Source organism: Rhinatrema bivittatum, chromosome 1 (assembly GCF_901001135.1).
Source record: "Rhinatrema bivittatum chromosome 1, aRhiBiv1.1, whole genome shotgun sequence".
NCBI classification, from domain to species: domain Eukaryota; kingdom Metazoa; phylum Chordata; class Amphibia; order Gymnophiona; family Rhinatrematidae; genus Rhinatrema; species Rhinatrema bivittatum.
Window position 1 is genome coordinate 568,765,808 of NC_042615.1, and position 22,304 is coordinate 568,788,111.

Consider the following 22,304-nt stretch of genomic DNA (forward strand, 5'->3'; position numbering starts at 1 on the left):
GTATTTCTGCTTGCACGTAGTTTCTCTGTAGTAGTCAAGCTTATTCTGTTATTCTAGTAGGTGATGTGTTAATGTTCTTGGGCCTGGTGTAGTATTTGCATTGGTGCTTTTTCATAAGGTTGCTGTTTGAATCCTGAGAGTCAGTGCTGTGACTGTATAGCAAGGTTGTAGATACCTCTTTCTCTGCAAGAGTTTGTGTTACTTCACAAAATAACAGTGGAGGGTTATTTTTTTGCTGAGGTGACACCAGAATTAGAATTTTTTTTTCATGTTAGTTGTAATGTGAATCGCCCTAGCTCTGCGCTGCACCCATTCTGATTAATTATATTTATTGTATTTATGATGATTTCTTGTTTTCTGCAAAGATGGTTCATGAAAAAATACATTAATTTTTGTTTTATTTCATGTTTGGATCTGATTGTTTTCTATACTTGTGCATTTATAAACTGCAATAAATATAAAATAAATTCTGATTAATAAGGAATTTTTAATGCTGGTAAGTGCTTGAAATAATTGAGGTAAATCATTTTAAAGTTTCATACATGATGCATAATGGCTGTTGCAAACTACTTAGCCATTGTAGGTGCAGTATATGGTATTATTTATCAATAAGAAAACAACTAGTAGGTCTCAGACCTGCATACCTACAGCCCACCCATATTAACCTTGTGCCCACCCAAAAAATCAGTTCTGGCTATGCCACTGATATTGACATCTATCTGCCTATTTTTATTCCTATCTGCCCTTATTCATCTTCCCATGCAATTTCTGCTCATGATTTGAATGGTGATTATTTCTATCTTATCTGAAAACCTATTTACCTCTCCTCATTTTTGGCCTCACAATAGGGACATCAATCCAGCAGTGATTATATCTCCTTAGGAAAGAAACCACCCTGCTATTACCAGATTTATCATGCTGTTTCTCACTTTCAGATTCCTACAGTGATTCTCTGTGCACTCCACTATATAACATGAAAAACTTCTCTTCCCCAGGCAGTGTTTCCAAGTGTCATAGATTCCAAGCAATGCCATCATTTGCAGGGATGAGAAGAGCCAATATATGTGATGGATTCCATACAGCCTTTTAAAAAAATATTTCACCATCCTGGACATCTACATTTAGACAGAGAGTGCGTTGTGCAGAAAGGTCCCAGTGGTGAGTGGTTTATGAGTAATTTATTCACACGTTACTGATTTCAGCAATATGTAATCCATGCAGTAAAAGCTAACCCAGTTAAAATAACAATCTGAAATACCAAAAAGATGGGAAGAGAGAATGAATAATACATTCATAGCAGGTGCAGTGTCTCTCTGGATATATTAACAAAGTGCTTGGAAACTTTCTGCTGCATCTCAGAGTGGAAGATGAGTTTTCAAAATCTTGGGTCTATGTAACTAAAAGATTATTCCCCACTTATCTTTCTTTTTTTTTTTTTTTAAATTCGAGGTGGCATTTTGTAATTGTGACCTAACCATTGTTATCAGATAATTAGCTGGGAGATGCATCAAGCTGCAGTATTACTCTAACGCGCGTTATATCACGTACATCAGTGATATTTTGCATCTCCCTGTCAAGGTTCCCTCCCCTATTATAATGACCACCTTTGCATGCAATTTGCATGCATCAAAAATTCAAATGCATGCAAAAAAGCAATCCTATGCAAATATTTTATCGCAGCCGACTGAGAAGGTGGTCAGCCGTGATGAAATAACACCTCTTGGAAAAGCAGTAAATATAAGGCAGGAGGCCCGGGATCGTAAGGAGTGTCCCGAAGCTCTTGCCTTACATTTAAAGCAGTGGCAAACAAAGAAAATCACAGCAAAGAGGGGAGCTTGAGTGAGAGTCAGGGCTTACCCCCATCTCAACCCAGGTGGCCCTGACTCCCCCCAAAGTGTAAAATTAAACAAATGAGTCCACGCAGTGACAGCTCTGGACCGCCCCCCCCCCCCCCCAGTCCAGCAAATAAAAATATAGACAAGGCCCCGGCCCCCCTTCCCATACCTACCACCCAGGCCATCAAATATAAATGTAGACCCCCGTTAAACCTCTCCATTTGGTGGCACAATTTTGTTTTCTGGACCACTGGCCTTTTAAAGTGATGGCGATCCCTTCAGGATGGGGGCCAACATTGTGCTAAATGGCCACTAGGCGCGTTCTTTTGCCCCACGAGGTTTGGTCATGAGACAAAAGAATGCACCATGCAGCCACGATGTTTTTTTCGGGCGAGAGATTCCCCCCACCCCCGGTGATACCAGGACCCCTCCTGAGATGAAACATCCTGGCTTAATGCGCCCAGTGGTAAGAAAGCAATTTTCAGGAGCCTACTTTGCAGCAAAAGTATGCGGATTCTTTATTGCAAGTTGCCAAAGAGAAATGAACCTGAGCGTACTTACGCCTGTCTTATGTGTAGGCGGCAGAACAGGGGCAATACAATGCACTTTGATTTGAAAATGCAATCTATGCACATTTCTTTCCTACCTTGACCTAAACATGCCCCCTTGCCCACCTCTCTCCCCCCCCGAGAACGCCTCTTTGCAATCTGGATATGGGCACGTGCATTGTGAAAGGTGGCAAACCTTTAACCGAGCCGAGAAGGGCAATGTTCATTCAGGCCAGTTTATTCACGTAGATCAGCATGCGTCCAGGGAAACAGCTGTGGAAATCGTCTGCAGGGTTTCGCAGCACAGACAAGTATGGCTGATTTATGTTGTTAGTTCTAAAAAAAAAAATTTTATTTAGGGATTTGCAACTATTTGATTTGTTCACCAAGAGTGCTTTACTCCATAAGGAATGCATTGGCAGTCTTTCTTATGATTTAGCACAAAGAATATTACTGCATAGCACAACTCATACCAGAAATACTTTGCCATCTCTATTTGCTGAACCTTTCTGGCCGTCCTGGAATGGGAAGTAACAACATCACTGTTGACTGCTGCTAAGATCAGTAGGAAAAGCAGTGCACTCAGAAAACACACTTTTCAACTTAAAAAAAAAAGTTTAAATAAAAGAAAAAACATTTTTCTGCTGGGATACTTAAGTATTAAAAACTTAAATCCAATTAGCAAAAACTATGGTCTCCTTGACAAGGAATTTCTTCTGATCAAGCCTCTTGCTAGGCCATCAACACATTTGCTTGTGCAAAGCGTAAAATGCTGGACATAACCAAAGGTGTTGTGAAAGACAACAAGTGCATAGCTAAGCAATCAAATAAAAATAATTGTTAATTTTTAAAAATATATCCAACATTTACTCCATTCAGCATAGAAGAAGTGTTCTTGTTTAATGATATACATATTGGCTCCATGATAAGAGCTGGTGAAACAGCAGTGTTTTCTTATTTTTGTGCATATCTGCTGTACATTTAAAGGTCAACAGAAACGATGGAAACACGAAGGAAACGTAAAAAGCTGCTATTGCAAAGGGCGTCATACTAATGTCTGCTGTTGCTGCCATCGCTGTTTAGTACAGTGCTAGCTCGATTCTATAGTGCAATGTTATACAAGCTGGCATTTGCATGCGGAAGATTCTCCTAGAGCCACTGAGCAGCGGAGTTAAACCAGTTAATTTTAACCAGTTACATTTTAAACTGGATAGTCAATCCCTGCCAGCCAGCTAAAATTGGTGCTGAATATCTGGTTAAATCTTATTGCACAAAACTGATGCGGTTAGATTGAAGGCAACTATTCGTGCAACCGCTCTTGCTGGATGCATTTAGCCAATTAACCCAGAATATCGCACTAACACCCCCCTCCTCAAGTACACCCCAACCCGATCCCATTTTGTCTGGCTAAATCTGGGCACATGGTGGTTTTGTGCAGACAGATCTTATCCAGACTAAGGTGGGAGGGAGCATTTTTAGCCAGTTAGATTTATGCAGCTAAAAACTGATTGTAACTACGTAAATCTTTTGAATATCAACACCATAGTTATGTTATTTGCCCTCCACAGCCTACAGGCTTCTAGTTTGAATGGACAACCGTTCTCTCTTTCCAGGGGGCAGAGGGGTTTTACGTCGTCTTTTCTGATAGGGTAGCAAATCTATAAACAACGTTTTCAAACAAATTGACATTGGGAATTATTTGTTATGCAAGAAAAATAAATATAATTGCAATAAGACATGCCATTGTATTGTAGTAATTCATGGACCACTCACAGGGTACTTTCCAAGGGCGTGCACCCAATTATACCTCTATATGGACGTGAGCTAGGCACCATATCTGGAGTCAGCAATTAGAAGAAGGTTGGACTCAGTGAATCTCTGGTCGACTTCGACCTATCCAAATTATATATCTAACTTATGCAACAACGCACCCCATATCATACAGGGGCAGGTTAAGACTGACATTTGTTTACCGGTGGTGAGGGTCTGCTCTTAGCAATGGCAAGAAAAGCTGAGAATTATTTTTATTTCCACCAGGAAAAGTTATAGGGAAAGGCCAAGAGAGAAAAATGGCCGTAGCTGGGAAGGAAGCAGTTCTCACTCTTCCCTCTGTGCCACACCTCACAAGGAGACCAGAACATCTAAACTTCAAGAGTTAGGATAAATAAAGTAATACTGAAGGTAGGTTTGCTGATTTATTCCACAATGGCCAATATTAAAAGACAGTATTTTCTGTGTTAACTACATGGCAGCTTTAGCATTCCTGATATAGGCTTAGATTTATCAAAATGCTGTAAATATAGCAGAAATAACGCCCGCAATAAAAAAAAAAAAAAAAAGGGGGAGGGGGAACGTGGTTAGGCCAATTTCCCTGCTCCCACATTGCATAGGTAACTTCCGCCAGCTGCCACACATTTATCACACCTGCGCTATTTTTCACTTCATGTGCTGATCGATGCATCACCAGGAAAAGGTTTTTATTGCAAATGCCAATTTGTCAAGGGGGGAGAAGGAGAGAAAGAGTCTCTGTAGAGAACACTTTTTATATCAATGTAAGAAGGGGTCCACTTTTAACTCACAGTGGGGTATGGGGGGTGGGGTAGGTTGGGGGGCAGTTTTACATACACAGTAGGAGGTACAAATAGCAAAGATGACCTCACTGAAGAATTTCTGCTGTTTGAATTGATGAAAACTACAAGAGGAATTGATTTGTATACTGCCCCCCCCAAACCCCACTCCAAGTTAAAAGTGGCCCCCTTCTTACATATAAATAACAGTGACATGGTGTTCTCTGTAGAGGTTCTCGCTCCCTTTCTCTCTCTCTCTCTCTCTCGTGCAATAAAACCTTTTCCCAGTCCTCATAGCTACCACGGCCACAAAGCACAGAAAAGCATTAAGTCCCTAACATGAAGTGATAAATGACCCAGATAATGTGTTATGGAGACAATTTTGAAACCCCAGGTGGCGCTTGAAAATCATATTTTCAAAGGGAAGCTCTTTGCATAGTTTCCCTTTGGAAAATGCAGGGAGTGGCTGGGCCATGAGCATGTTAGTACTCATGGACTTGGCAGCAGGGACAAAGTTCATGGCTGAAACCACATACGGGGGATTTCAGAATGAAATGCTGCCAGGCTGGCTTTGCCCGCTCCCTGCCCCATATGTGCGATTATAAAACAAAACAGGTATTTTTACCTGTACAGAGAGAAGGCATTTTTCAGGTTCCCCCCACCCCCATTTTACTCTGATAAATCTTTGGTTATTTAGGTAAAAATCATTGGGAAAAGTGTCTTCCCTATGGACCAATTAACCACATGCAGAGGAAAAAAACTTGACTGAATGTGAAATTGTATTAGGAGAAGGGATGAGAAGCATTTATGGAATGAAAGAGCAATGAATGCTTACAGCACAATGATTACACTCAGCCACGCTCACAGCAAGTTTGCACCAAAGGGTTAAAAACAAAAAGAGCACATTTAACAATATAATGCCTGATAAATGATAAGGAGGTTCGGGGGGGGGACGGGACAGATAAATAGTTCAGTCTTGTTAACATGTCACATTCATGCTGTCTCTCTCTGTCATTCTCAAATGCCTGCCAGCTATTAGGCACTGATCCTGGCTCTATTTGGTTCCATAAAGAATGGCTTGGGATTCAACTACCAAGATCTATGAAAGCAAAACGTTGCCAGCCGCCCTTCTCTCTCAGCAAGGAGGCTACCCTGGTACAGTTTGTCTGCGCATAGTGCACAGTAGCCCCGCACTTTGAGGGGCTGCCACTTCTCTTTAATTCAGAATTTAAGCATCTTAACAGAGAGGGGCCATGTGCTGGAACACATTAGAGATGATTTATGACCCCTTCGTTGAAATCAGATGCGGTGTACAGTTCCTTAAGCATACAAGCTGACTCAAACTTGCAATTAGGTTAAGGTTATCAATACTGACAATCAGTGACAGCATTATCCGATAAAGTAGCATGGAAATAAAGGTTAACAAATAAAAACAAAAAACCAAAACATCCATAAGACGATAGCTTTTTATTAGACTAACTTAAAGCGTTTCTTGAGAATGAGCAAAAGATGATATTACAGAATCAGACCACTGCATCCGTAACCTTATGATCGGGACAATTAAAAGACATGGCGGAAGGGTTAGAAGGAAAAGTTTTGATTTCTGCAGATGACACTGAGATCTGAAAAAGAGTGAACACATCTGAAGGAGTAGAGAGAACGAGAAGTAAGCTAAGAAAACTTGAGGAGTGGTTGAAGGTTTGGCAGCTTGGATTCAGTATTGATCTCTACCATAACAGAGAACAGTCCAATTTCAAATCATTTTTCTGTAACTATTTTTATTAAGCTCGTTTAAAGCTGACTGCTGGAACACTATATCATAATATTAGTTTATTTAAGTAATCAACCCCTACCCTAATGTTATCTCATCCTACCCCTACCGATAAAATCTAAGTAAGTGCATAACAGAAAAAGGAAAAGAAAAGAAAAAGGCCGTTATAAAATTATATAATATCCCAATATCCAGTTATTACAAAAAGTTAATATTGTAACAAATCAATATTTTTAATGAAAATGTACCATTCTTAAAAGAGAGTTAGATTCTGAAAATTTTGAGCAGGAGTAACCAATCTCCGGTTTCTTCAATGGCAAGGATCCTCTATGAAATCCATCAAAACTCTCCAGTTAATATAAGCCAATCCTCCGTTTTATCATTAGCAATATTTATCCACCCAAAGGTTAAATTTGTACGGTTACGTACGGCGGACTCATGCATAAGCAATACGGCGGAGACAAGCAAATGTCACAATGTTGATCGGATCAATTTCCATTGGAGTTTTCGAGACTGGAGGATAACAGTGATCCAACTTGATGGTTGGCATCCAAGCAAGCACAGTGGATTCAAATACAAGCCAGAGATAAACAATTGCCACCATTTTGACTGGAGCTTTTCTAATTGTAGCCTTGACTTCAGAGGACATTAGCGTTCTTACTTGTCAACAGTTGATTTAAGCTGCTGCATCGGTTTATACCGAAGTCCTGTTTGAAATGTCTTTATATGTGAGCAACTATACAAATTTAGCCTTTGGGCAGATAAATATTGCTAATATTTTATCACAGAATTGATTTAAACTACCCTGCTAGTAGCATCTCTCTAAGTAAAGACATATTTCCTCATATTTCCTCTGTCCTTCCCTCCCTAAAATTCACATTATGATCCTTTGCCTGAATTCTTCTATGAAAGATTTAATCTTCTTGCATTTTATTGAAGCAAGCTAAATATTTAAATGTTTATATCATATTCTCCATTTTCCTTCTTTCCACCAGCAAGTACACTTTGAATGTTTTAAGCTTTTCTTTGTAGGGTATGTATTGAAATCTCGGTATCTTTAGCAGTCCTTCTCGGAACTGCTTTTATCCTCTCAATGACCTTACAAATATATGAATCTCAATGCAGTACTCAAGGCAGGTTCTCACTAAAGACCTATACAAGTGTAATATTATATAAGATTTGCCATGTTGGGTCAGACCAAATGTCCATTGACCCCAATATCCTGCCTCTGATAGTGGCCAATCTGGGTCAGTAGTGGCAGATCCCAAAGAGTAGGTGGGTTGGCTTGTAAACTGGTTAATCATGTTCTGCCTCCAAGGAATCATCTACTCCTCCTTTACAGGATTACTGACTTACTATTACAAGGTCAAAAGCTTTCTCAATCATAGCCCCTACAATGTGGAATGATTTACCCCTATGGTTGCGACAGGAGCATGATTATTGGAAGTTTAGAAAATTATTGAAAGCAGAATTATTTAGGAGAGCATATGGTTAGGATAATATTGAGGTCTGAGAATTGCTATGAGTTAAGTGCATTACGTCATGTTGCATTTGTTTTAATTTTATATTAATATTGTTTGTCTAAATTTTTATGATTGTAAATTTATCTGTGTTGAACATATTGGATTTTGTGTAATTAAAAGTTGCTTTTAATAAATACAAAATAAACAAATCTGTTCCTTATTGGCTCTCCAAAGTCTATCTGGCTAATAATAAACTTGCCCAGATCCCAGCTATGCTAGATGCCTTGACTACATCCTTCAGCAACAAATTCCACAGCTTGATTGCGTGTTGAATGAAAACATTTTCTCCAGTTTGTTTTAAATTTGCTACATTTTAATCCTATGGAATGTCTCCTAATCCTAGTATTATTGGAAAGGGTAGATAACCATTCCCTATTTACCTGTTCCAGCCCACTCATGATTTTGTAAACCTCTGTCTTATCCCCTCTGTCATTTCTTCTCCAAGTTGATATAACCTTAACCTGCTCAGTCTTTCTTCATAAGGGAGCTGTTCCAATGTCTTTATAATTATTTTGGCCCTTCTCTGTATCTTTTCTAATTCTGCTATATCTTTTTGGGATGGAGGAACCAGAATGGCTGATTCTCTGTTTTATTCTCCACCTCTTTCCAAATAATTCCTAACAATTCAGTCTGCTTTTCCGACTGCCACCTTACACTGAGCTAAGGATTTCGATACTGACACTTCTACTAATAATGCTTTTTCTCAGGGGCAGGTCATCTCTGCCTGCAGGCAGAGAGAAGACTCCAGCAGTTTTCTAGCATTACTGTATTTTATTGGTAGGTCTGGGAATTCTAATCTATGATTTATGCAAAAAAGTTTGTAAGAAAGAATACTGTAAATGTAAAGTAAGACATTGAGTGGGGGGGGGGGGGGGGGGGGGGAGATAAGAGGCAGAACTTGGTTGGCCCTCCCAACCAAAAAGACATTTCACTGCTCCTGGACAGGATCCCTCACAGGATCCTTGAAAACATTATTAGTTTTGCCTCTATGGTAAATTTCTTCTCAAATTCTCTTTTGGCCTGCCTTGTCAATATTTTACTTATGACTTTCCAGTGCTTATGTTCTTTTCTAATCTCCTCCTTTCTATCTGCCTTCCATTTTTTAAAAGATGCCTTTTGATCTTTAATTGCCTCTTTCACCTTGCCATTTAACCATGCTGGCAATCATTTGGTCTTCCTTTAACTTGTTCTAATGAGTGGAATACATTTTATCTGGACTTCCATGATAATATTTTTAAACAATCTCTATGCCTCATGCAAACTTTTAACTTTCACAACTACTTTTAGTTTTGTTCTAATTATTTTCATTTTTTGTAGTTTCCATTTGAAAGTTGAATGCAACTACAGTACATTTACTTGATAGCCTCCCTCTGGTGATCATGTCACTTTTCATTGCATTAAGATATCTATGGCCGAGCACCTTCACTATCTTTACTCCTTGCATCAAGTCCTGTGTTCCACCGTGCATTTGATCTAAAGTAGTTCCCCCTTTAGTCAGTTCCAGGACCAGCATGAAGCTATCATTAATACCTTGCATGTCCTGTTGAGATATTTACCCAAACAATATTGAGGTAATTGAAATCTCCCATTACTATCGTGTTGGCTGGCTGGAAGGGGGAAGAGAGAAGGGCTTTTCTAAAAACTTTTTAACAGTGTTTTTGAAACTGACTTGTTACCTTCTTAACATGGCACAGACCTGTTGCAGGGATGGCTTATGAAATTAAATACTGAGTGGGAGAAAAAATAAATCCTCTCCCTCCCCACTTTTTAATTTTCTGGGGGACTTCCCTTCCCCCACCAGCACTTGCTCAGCACTGCTGCAACTGGTCCATACAAACAGTCCATATAATTCAAAGAAGGTATCTAGACGGTCCCCAGCATACAAAAAAGGTGGAGAAACATCAATATAATACTACATTAGAGGAAGATCATGAGTATGACCCCCTTGTGTTGAATGTCTCTCTCTTGTGTGGGTAGGTGTTGGCATAGTCTTCAGCAGGGTATATTGCAGGGATTTGTACCTTTCTCTACTTTCTGAGTTTTAATTAGAACTTGATTTTTTTAAAGCTAATTTTTGCTTCAGATTAGGTAGTTGCCAGAAGGCCTCTACTGGTGGAGCAGGAGCTATTTTTTTCAGTGACTGGGATGCTAAAAGGTAAATCCAGAACACTCCAGGAACCTAAGACGTTTGAAGTTAAAAGATTAAACACTTCAGAACACACATAAAAGAGCTTAACAAAAATTTAGTTTTATTTAACTCACTACCAGGAAAAATTCAGCTGCCTCTCTGCTAACTTTTTATCACTATCACATCTAATTTTCCCACCTCTTTCTAGTACCATTGCAATGTATTTAATGAGTCACTTGTATTTTCTGGCAATGCCATCTCTTGCCCTGACCTGAATCATTCTGTGGGGTCCTCTATACTCACTATAGGACTCTGACGACACTGGTGCCAGAAGGCAAGGTTTCTCTCCCTTCCCCAAACTCCTGCAGAGATAAGACTCTGGTCCTCTCGTTATCTCCATATCCTCTGACTAGCATATTCTTGAGAGTCACTGACCAGCATCCTGGTCTACACAGCATGGTGCCCACTCCTAGAAAGGAGCACCGTATCAAATGGTTCAGTCCACTTACTTCTCTGACAATCTCAATATGTGTGCTTCAATGGGAGGAGCACAGATCTTAGTAAAGGGATCAGATGCCGCTTTACACTGATACAAAGTTATATTCATATAGACCGACAGGGGCTCCAATGTGGGGCAGAAAGCACAAGTGGGATGGGAAAAAGGCGCAGAATATTTGCAAATAAGATTATTAAAAAAAACTAAGAGCAAACTATTTCCAGATAACAATGTATTGATATTTATAATACTGAAAATGAAAAGGAAATCATCAACTTTACTTGGATTAACATTTGAAAATCTGAGTAGCAGTTTTGCAACATTTATAGCATTAAATCTAACAAATTTAGTAGTTTTATAGTAGTCTCATGATGTGAGTGCACACTTAATAGCAAGTTTTAGGACTCTGCTATCTAGATGAAAAGTTTTCAGCCAGGAAGCAAACACATCTGGTTTTCAGGATGACCATAATGAATATCCATCAGGTCTATTTGCATTCATATGTTCTAAGAGCAAAGCTAATTTGCATAGGTTCATTATCCTGAAAACTTGACCTGTTTTTGGCCCTCAAGGACTGGAGTTGAGAAACCTGTTCTAGGAATATGTCTTTGCATGTATCCAAATGCATCATCAGATCATTAGACTGATAAGGTACGATGCTCCGGGGGAAGGAACTTGAATGGCCCAAAGTAGAACTGGCAAGCAATTCCATAATTACCATTCACATCTGTCTGATTTAAAGTTAGAAGATTTATAGGGACTTTACATCTTGAAATTCCCAACACCCAGTGTGCTAATGGAAAACCAACACCATAAGTGCTCTTTCACGGACAGCTTAGAATGACATATTTACATAGAGGTGGAAAAAATGAGACAGGCAAAAAAATGTGTACAAATCTTTACTCTGACTTGGAATAACAGGATATTCAGTCAGTTCTTTTATTGTGTTTATATATTTTTATTGAATTCATAAGAATGTTTTAATATAATTTCCACTTGTACAATAATATTAACTCAACTTGGAGGTTACTATCATATTGTACAACACGGTTTATCCAGCAATACAAGAAAACAGGTTGCAATTACTGCCTGCGGGACACAGTATGACCTAAAGGTTTCCAGACTCCCTGAAACTTTCTGAGTCTATTATAATCTTCAGCTGCAACAGCTTCATAGTCGCATGTCAAATATACTATATTCCACCACATATGTATCTTTAGGAAAGAAGTATCCTTCATTGTTAATGATGAGTTTTAAGACCAAGGATCATAAAATATCTATGAATTTCTTATTGAAGGCAGAAAACCCTTCCATATTTGCAACTGATTTCCAAATGTATGCTCACATTCAATAGTTGGTAAAGCCTTCATTCTTCCCCATATTCCATCCATAATTTCCTTATACCATTACAGAAATATAACATATGTGATAATGACCCCACCTCTTTGTGGTATAACCACCATTTATTATTTTCCTGAGCATTGAGTTTGAACATTTTTACCAGTGTCCTGGCTGCCCTCGGAACAATAAAAAAACATTTACGTTAGTAACATAGTATATGACAGAAGATACAGACCAAAACTGGCCTATCCAGTCTGCCCAATTGAGGTTCTTCCACGTTGGATCAATAAGCATGTAAATTCCCATATGCAACCCAATACCAGCTCATCTTCTCCCTCCAAATTGTCTTTCACCAGACCTCTCAACCCTTTATTCATCATTGCCCTCTATATCTGTCCCAAAAATGCCCAAAATCTGTTATAAATTCTGGCTTCTGCAGCTCCACTGCTGGACCATTTCGTCTTTAACTTAGATTCCTAGAAGACAAATAGTAAATCCAACACCCAGCCCCCCCCCCCCCCCCCTTTCCATGTCTTTTTACCAAGTTTTATAATAATCTCCCCAGCCACCAAAATCAATGAGGTGCTGGTACAAAAAAAACAAACAAACCAGCCTCCCCGTACTTACTGAGTTGTGTCTCAACCATGGTGCCTTCATCCAGATTACCCCAACTTTCTTGGAAACTCAGTGCCTGAATTTTACCTTTTGAGCTATTTAAATATCCCTATCATAGCCACTCTCTCCTTTCCTCCAAGGTATACATATTTAAATCTCTCTGGCTCCTGTCATAAGTTTTTTGTTACAGACCAAGCACTATTTTGGTAGCTTCTCTCGGGGCCGCCTTCAGCCAGTTTATATCCTTTCGGAGGAATGGCCTCCAGAACTGGATATAATATTCTAGTTGATGTCTCACAAATGACCTGTACCGAGGCATCATTAATTCTTTTTGGCCACTACCTACTCTCTAGGGCAATTCTGCATAACTGTGCAACACAGAATCTGTGCAGAATTCTCCACCCGCACAGAATTTTCAATTTTGCATGCAGAATTGGTAGGGGATCAGAAGGCAACCAGAAAAACATTATCCCACGAACCAGAAGAGGAGAGAAGCGATTCCAGAGCTGCAGTACAGGTACCTCCCTGAGGAAGGCAGCAACTGCCCAGCTTGCTGTTTGCAACTTTGTCCAATCCTCCACCACCATTCTATTGCCTTAGTGCCTCACCCCCTATGGCCTGACTCTCACTTACCACCATGGACCATACAGGAGGCTGGCCTGGTTAGGAAGTATTTATTTTTTTAATTTTTTTTTTGTTAACTATCCTGGAGGCTGGGGGAGAGGGATAGCAAGCTGGTGGTGAAGGTGTTGAGCCTGAGAAGGGAAGAACTGAGAGAACTAGGGGGAGAGGGAGACAGAGCTGAGCTGGGGATCGGGGGGGGGGGGGGGAAAGAAGGGAGGGGAGAGAACTGAAAAGGTGGTCTTGAACCTAGGATGGAGGAAGGGAGAGAGCTTGTTGAGCCTGGGGTGGGTGCAGAGAGAATGAGAGAGTGCAAAGAGGGGAATTTGAAGCTGAAAGAGGAGGGGGAAGCAGAGGAGAGCTGAGTGGGAGGTACACAGAGCTGAGGGTTTAACCAGGGTCAGGGAAAGAGAGCTTGGGAAATAGAGGTGGAGGGGGTAGGGAGAGGCAGTGTGAGGTTGGGGTGGGAAATGAAGCCTGGGAGGGAGGGGGGCAGGGTATTTCTGATTTTTTTTTCTAACTTTTGTGACTGGTCAGCCACTTCAAAGTGGATCACATTCTGGTGCTGTAGGTATTTCCTTGTCCCCAGAGGGCTTACAATCTAACTCGTGAATTTCCAAAGGATTTATGCAGGTAAAAGTAGCATATATCATAGCAATTTTCATAAGCCCATTTGCATGCATAAAACCTTTTGGAAATTCAGCACTATAGAGTGAATTTTCAAAGGAGAGATGCACATAAAAGTAGCAATTTTCAAAAATCTAGTTTTTCGCATGTAAATCCTTTTGAAAATTGCCTTCTAAGTTTGTACCTGAGACAATAGAGAGTAAAGTGACTTGCTCAAGGTCACAAGGAGTGGTGGCAAGATGTGAACCCTGAATGACAAAAAACACCCAGCTAGATGTTCTAACCACCAGGATACTCCTCCACGCAGGACTACCTTTACAGTACTCCTGAGGGAATTCTGTAGATTTGAATAATAACTTCTTTGTATTGCATTTTAAATTAATTATTACTCAAAGACTGATTATATTATTTGGACAAATAATGCAGAATTTTGCAATATTGTGCACCTGAATTTTACTTTTTTTTTTTTTCCACACAATTTCCCCCAGGAGCAACGCTGCATTATTACTCTGTTTCACGACCTTGCCATTATCAGACAGCATCACCTTGAGGTGTCTCCCTGGTCAGCGCACATCAGCTGTTCATCCCCTATTACACACATCTCCTTTATATTTCTGCACCTCACATGCAAGACTCTACATGTTTTGACATTTAATCTTCACCACCAAGCATTAGACGACTTCTCGAGTTTTCTTTGATCACTTCTCATTTGTCTACTCCCTCGGTGGTTCCACTCTATGGCAGATCTTAGTGTCATCTGCAAAAAAAAAACAAAAAAACAACCCTATCTTCTCCTCCTAATCGCTCCTGCAACATTACCCCCAAAAGATGTTGAACTCAGTGAGGGATGCAGATATCAAAACCTGCAATACCTTGCTCTAAAAAATAGCCCATGATGCAGGGCCCTTAAGGCCTCTAATGCCTTTTCCCACAGTTTTCCTATTCCTTGGCAACCCTCTGCATTCTGCAAATTTGGATAGAACCCTGAAGCTACTATAGAGGATGCCAGTTCCTTATCCAAGTTTTAAAATTCTCCTGAGACCATTTAAATCTTTGAGAACTCGATAAGTTAAATGTCATCTTTCAGAAAGTCATACACTTTCCCATTTAATACTGGATCCAAATACTGGATCCATACTCTGTCTATGCCACCCAGGCAATTAATGCAAGACATGTTCAATTTAAACATTAGGTTGGACCTTAGGAGCATTTTGGTAGTGTCCTTTCCATAGCACACAGGTGCCTGGACATTGACTTTTCTTCAGGTTTCTAATAATTGAGGGTATGTCAAAATGCAAATCACTATTGGTCTCAGGTATTTTGTTGTTGTTGCTGATGTTATGAGAAGGTACTCTATGTACTCTTTCGGTCTCAAAGTCCTTCAAAAACTGAATTTCCTGTAGCTTTGGAAGGAAAGTCTCCATAAATTTCAAGGGATTATCACCATCTTTGCCTTTTGGAATCCCCATAATTCTGAAACTGTTGCTCCAACGCCTATTATTTCCATCTGGGAAGTCCCCTTTCAAGTCAGCAACGATTCTGAATTTATCCTGCAGTAGTGTCATGGTATTTTACTACTATTACTTCTTCTTCATATCACTTCTATAGCACTACTCGATTTTATACAGTGCTATACAAATAACCATATAAGAGACAGTCCTTGCTGAGTAGAGTCCCTGTCTAATCAAGACAAACATACAGAGCAAGAGAGACTTTGGGAATTTCATCTGTTAAGAAAATGGTTAATGCTGTGAGCAGGACAATCAGAGGTTAAGATTTACAACTTCACAAATGTGTGGGGTTTAGATTATAAGGGCAGAGTGGGAGCATGGCACACCAATTCAGGAAGTCTATTCCCAGCACATGGTGCAGCAAAGTGGAAAGCAGGGAGTCAGGAGCTGGCATTGAAGAAGAGCATGAACATGAGTGACTTGCCTGGTAAGTGGAGTTCATGAGTACGGCTGTAGGGAAAAATAAGAGAAGAAAGGTAATGATGATAAGCCAGTGAGAGGAGCTTGAACTGTATGTGGAAATGAACAGGAAGTCAATGAAGTGACGTTTAAAGAGAGGTAATATTTATCTGCCAGCTTTGGCAAAACATAAGATTTTAATAGTGGGAGTTAGTTCACTGGGACACCGGTGAGAGCAGATTGCAGAAGTCTAAGTCGGAGGTGATAGAGTGGCTAAGGGTTCTGGTGAAGGAATGGATAGATTTTGGTGATGTTACAGAGACATGCAAAACACTGCTAAAATGTGGTGTTTATGTGTAGAGAAGGAAAGAGGAATCAAAGATAATCTTAAGATAACAGGACTAGGAGAATAATAGTATTATCCAGAGAAATAAGAAAGGGGAAGACGGGAAGCAGATTTGAAAGGAAAGATAAAGAGTTCTGTCTTGGCCATGTGGAGTTTAAATGGTGATTGGACATCCAGATAGCAATGTCAGATAAATAGGAATCCATTCCCAAATCTCAGCCTGATAAAATTTCTGGTATAGAGAGGTAAATCTGGGAATCATCAATATAAAGATAGTATTGAAAGCCGTGGGAGGAGATCAGAATACCAAAGGAATTAGTATAGAGATGACAGCCTAGGACTGAGTCCTGAGGCACACCAACTGATTGTGCAGGTTGGTCCTTGAGAGCCACAAACAGGCCAAGTTTTCAGGATATCCACAATGAATATGCATGAGAGAGATTTGTTTACAATGGTGGCAGTTTATGCAAATGTATCTCATGCATATTCATTGTGGATATCCTGAAAACTTGGCCTGTTTGTGGCTCTCAAGGACCAACCTGCACAATCAGTTGGTGTGCCTCAGGACTCAGTCCTAGGCTGTCATCTCTATACTAATTCCTTTGGTATTCTGATCTCCTCCCACGGCTTTCAATACTATCTTTATTTTGATGATTTGTGGCTTTCAAGGACCAGAGTTGGCCACCCCTGGGATAGTGGGATGGTGATAGAGGAGGATCTACCAGACGACACACTAAAAGTGTGAAGGGAGAGGTAAAACTAAAACCAAGACAAGGAGGAGTTGTGAAATCCAAGTAAGGACAGAGTATCAAGGAGTTAGGTGATCAACAGTGTAAAAAACAGTGGATAAGTCAAGGAGGATAAGGATTGTATAAGGGCTTTTGGTTTTAGCCATAAACAAGTAATCAGAGACTTTGGCGAAGAATGTGGAATGTAAAGGGTGAAAACTAGACTGGAGAGAATCAAGAATGGCTTGAGGTGAAAGAAAATCAAGACAGTGGAGGTGAACAGAGGAGGGAGATGGCACAATAATTAGAAGGCAGATAGAGCCCAGTGAGGTTTTTTTGAGGAGTGTTGTGATCACAGCATGTTTGAAGGCAGTGGGAACAGCTGCAGTGGAATGAGATAGATTGAGGATGCGACAAACCGAAGAGATGACTGCAGAGGAAATAGAGCTGAAGAGCTGGGTGGGAAGGGTGTCAGAGGTACAAGTAGTGAGCTTGCAGGAGGAGAGAAAATGGACAGTTTCATCTACTGTCATTTCCGAAAAGAAGAGAGTGGCAGGGGCCAGGGGAAGGGTAGAGGAATGGAATGGGGGAGGGGGTGCAAGGTGACAAGTTTCAGAACTTAAGACATTTTGTGAACCTTTTCGTGGATGTACTCAGCCATATTCCTGGCAGAGAATGAAGGGGGAAGGGTAGGAGGTAAAGGCAGTTTGAGAAAGGAATGGTGTGTGGCAAAAGAGTTTGTCAGATTGACATATCTTCGGAGGGATAGCCCTGTTAGTCTGGGATACCAAAAATTTCAAGAGGCGGGTGGCACCTTATAGACTAACCAATTTATTGAGGTATAAGCCTCTGAAGACAGAGTCCACTTTGTCAGTAGGAGAACATATCAACCTTCTAGGACATTCTCTATTTGACCTTAAGTTTGCCATACTCCTAAAAAGGAACTTCAAAGGAACACTCCAGAATGAAACTGCTGAATTGGAACTCGTCAAAAAAATTAACATCACCCTAGGTCTGAACAGAGACAATGGCTTCATGGCACACTACAGCTATCTATGAACTTAACTGTTCTTTTTACACGTACCTCAATTGTCAGTAGGCTGGATTATAATGTTATTGACACTCTGTTTCCATACCCTGCCTGCCTAATTCAGTGCCTTCTCTTTGTTCTATATCCTTCCGTAATCCCCATATATATTACCCTCTGCCTGTACTACACTTCATGCATCTGACAAAGTGAACTCTGTCCCCGAAAGCTCATGCCTCAATAAATTGGTTAGTCTATAAGGTGCCACCTTGTCATTTTTTCAGATGGACATAGTAGTCTTGTGTGGCAGCTGCCTTAGCAGACTAGAAAGACAGCATGAATTTGAAATGTATGAAATCAGTATGGGCACAGGAATTTAACCAGAGAAACCTGCAGAGTGAACACAGGGTCATAGGAAGCAAATTCTTGGGGGAGGGGGGCGGGACCAAGCCTGGGGTTTGGTGTGACTTACAGGATGGGTAAGGGGAGGAAAAGAGTGTCTAAGGCAGAGGAGAATATAATGTTATAAGAAGAAACTTCCTCAGTAAGTGACTCAGACAATTTAGTGGAGAAGAGGAGCGAGAAGACAGTAGTGGAGAGGATACAATGGTCAATTTATGGTGATTCCTTGTTGGTGTTGACAGGACAAGGCTATGGGGAAGCATGGTTTGGTGTGGAAGTTATCAAATGATGGTCTGAGAGGGGAAGAACTGAGGTGGAGAAGTCAGCGAGAGCAGCTGGAAGAAAGAACTAGGTCAAGGCAGTGGCCATGCTGGTGAGTAGGGGGCAGTAGAGCAGAGATGGAGATCAAATGATGAAGTTAAGGCAAGAAGCTTTGAGGCATAAGAGAGTGTGTGAAGGTTAAAGTCCCAAAGAATAAGAGAAGGGGAAGATGGTTGAATGAAGGATAGGCAGAACTTGGAGAGAAAGGAGGAGGGGTATTAATCAGGGAGTCGATAAATGACAGCTACTTGGAGAGATAGTGAACAGGCAGATGTTCCTCAAAGGAAGAAAAGGAGTGCGACTGAGGTAGAAGAAGGGATTGAAACCTACAGGAGGGGAAGAATAACAGTCCATCACCAGCACTGCAGCCTACTGTGTGAGGTGCACAGGAGAAAAGATAACCTCCATGACAGAGAGCAGCAACTGAAGCAGAGTCCTCAGAGGAAAGCCAGGTCTCAGTCAAGGTGAGAAGATGAAGTTTGAGAGAAAGAAGTCAGCTTGTTGAAAATAGTGGATATTCTTTAGGGAACATGAGAGAAGAGGGAGGGATAGGGGGATAAGGCTAAGACTGGAGGGGGTAACAGTTTGATGTGCATAGATAGGGTGAAAGTTGTCTTGAGGGCCAGAATTATGATTTGTATCCCAGCTGAGAGGAGGAGGAGAATATGCAGAAGAGATGTGGCGTATTATGACACTGATGGGAATGAGATACTATCAGAGAGAGTGGAGATAGTTGCTCAAGAGCAATGGACAGGGCAGAAGACAGAATAGTTAGTAAAGTGAAAAATGTAGAGAATGTTAGTAGAGATTTGAAGCAGGGAATGAGATTGGAGGGAATTAGCATCAGAAAGATTAGAAGTATTGGAGCCATAAGAAAAAAATATATATTTATTTGAGGTAATGCTATGGCAAGCACTTCTTGGCCAAATAGTTAAAGCCCAGGTGGATTTGGGTATCTTCTGAACTCCACTCAGACAGCTGGGAAAAGTACGCAAATACACTACAACCTCACCAGTATCTGGCTGATTATTCAAGGAGTGCAGGTTGGGTTGTGGTAACGTCCCAAGTTGACCACCATGAAAGATGGGAAAAGTATGAAGACATCTTGCAACCTCTGCAGTACCTGACCAGCTGCTCCAGGAGCATGGGGTGCTAGCAGCTGGTCAGGTAGATGGACTATGGAGATTTCCAAAGTCAAGCATTGAGGAAGCTGGGAGAAATACACAGATATACTTGCAACCTCTCCTGTATTTTCTAACAAGGAAGTCTTTTCCTCCAGGGAAGCCATCTCTGTTTTCATTTCTTTAGTTGTGCTATGGTGCTTTATCATGAAGCATTGCATTAACCTTATGATCCTGGTAAGAGAATATTTGGTTTCACTTTGCCAGCAGCCATTTTCTGTGGTGATGGAGGGTCCTTTAGGACTGTTTGACTCAAAATGACACAGCAAACGTTTCTTATATGTTACCTGCTTTACCATTAGCCAGGACAGTTACATTTTAGGATAAATATTTAGAAGAGACAGCAATTTTACTTGAAGGGTCTACTGTTTTATTTATTTTTTTTTACATTTTTCCTAAAGAGTGGCTCTATCTCACATCCATCTGGCATCAGGTCTCTAGTCTCCCTCTCGTCCCCCACCAAGTCAATCAAAATTCTGACACTTCTTCATGGTGGGCATGGAGAAGTTTTAATGCTTACGGCAGACAGATGACTCTTTTGTTTAAACTCCAGTTGTAAGGCAGTTATAGGCTGCATAAAGTGCAGCAAAAAAAAAAAAATTGAAAATTAAAAACACATGTTGTGGCAGTGGAAAAAATGTCTCACTAATGAATCTTATAATGTATAAGTACAGCAAGTTTCTCTGCTTAAACTTCATTTTCTGTGTATAAAGAGAGAAATATTTCTTCAAACAGGAGCATTTTAAGTTGCTCGGTTATTATTCATGTCATAAATGTGCAGGCAACATTTAGAATTAGGGTTGACACGAGTTCTAACTTGGCTGCACAAGCCAAAAATGAATTGTTCTACCGGGCTATAAATAAAATAAATAAGTAATAGTGATTAGAATTTGTTTATTTAAGATCATTTATATTCTGCCCTTCCAATGTACTTCCTTTGGGTAGATTACTAGGAAAATTCCAGCTAAGCCTAAATTTGATCTCATGGAAATCACTGTATTTTCCTATTATAGTAAAAAGACACCTGAAAGCTACAGTATTTTCCTATGGATTATTTTTTTTTCCCCTAATGGCTTAAACAGCTGCATCTTTTCTCCAGTTCGCTTGTTCATAGCCTGGCAACAGAGCAGGTTTGAAACACAGCCTGTTCTCAAATGAAGTTCATAGTGCACCCTTATTTCTTGATGCAGGGAATAGCTTTCTTTGGGATCAACAGACAGAGTTTTGAGATTGGAAAAACAAGGCAGAGGCAAAAAGCTGGTCCTGAAGACTAACAAGTTAGTTTAAAAAAACAAAACAAAACAAAAATAAAACCACTATTCAAAGGTTGAGCAAAACTCTGTAGGAGGGTAAGTAGTGGCTAATTAGGCCTTAATGAGCACGATGGCGGTTTTCCCCTTTTTTTCTGATGGTGACCGGCCCTAAGATAAATAATAGTGCATTAAGGATTTCACGAGTTTGGAGAGATGTCGGCGTAGATGATAGTTAATTTCACTGATGAGATGATATGCGGGCATGTTGCGAATCTTAATAATGTGGTTAGATTGAATATTTCTGTATCTAAGCTGAGAAAAACACATTATATAACATTTTTATAGTGATTCACGGGGGCTCGTCGAGGGAGTGTGAAGATTTGAAAGCAGCAACAAGGCAGCTTATAGAACATTCAATTCGTGTTTAGAAATCCTGCAGAGATCCTTAAGAAGTCATATTTCCCCCGAAGAAGCCACAATAGTTGTGGCGAAACAAGAGGTCCTTGTTGGGAAGAACAAAAGACTTTGGAGACATTTTGTTTTTAAGAGCAAAGATCAAAAAAGATTTGGAGAAGCTCTTGAATTAGGAAATTTTACTCACAGCCCATGTTGTAAATTTGGGGATTATTGATAACGTATATGTGGGAAGGGAATGTGCATATGTGAGATTTTATTGGTAAAATATTTATAGATATGTAAGGATATTACAGTTGTGCACAATTGATTTAGGTGAATTGTTTTGTTTTTGTAAATGTAATATGATATGTATGATGGATTGTCGGGGTTATGTATTGATGTGTTATACATTTTAATTACTTTTTCTGTTAATAAAGTGTCAGACCTTTTCATGTGATTGTGAGTTCTATAAAATATGTGAGGTTACATAATAGAGGGGATTTTATGTGATGCTCATTGCATGGTAGGTCTTATAAAATTTGGTAGGAATGAATAAGCATATAACAGATGTTATGATCCACACAATCCATATTCTTTATCCACTGTCAGCTATCCTGTCCATAAATTGAGAGTATTTACAGGACACTGGCCAAATACACATTTCCCAT

The 22,304-nt window shown here is 40.1% G+C and overlaps 1 long non-coding RNA gene across 2 annotated transcripts; it reads left to right on the forward strand.

Moving 5' to 3' along the window:
• The first annotated feature begins 551 nt into the window (after window positions 1-551).
• Window positions 552-22,086, forward strand: LOC115099739. Of its 2 annotated transcripts, XR_003858877.1 has the most exons (3): window positions 552-1,158; window positions 4,421-4,564; window positions 21,586-22,086. It is a non-coding gene; the product is annotated as an uncharacterized LOC115099739 (long non-coding RNA). The 2 variants fall into 2 exon arrangements; XR_003858876.1 differs by lacking the exon at window positions 4,421-4,564.
• Window positions 22,087-22,304: the final 218 nt, after the last annotated feature.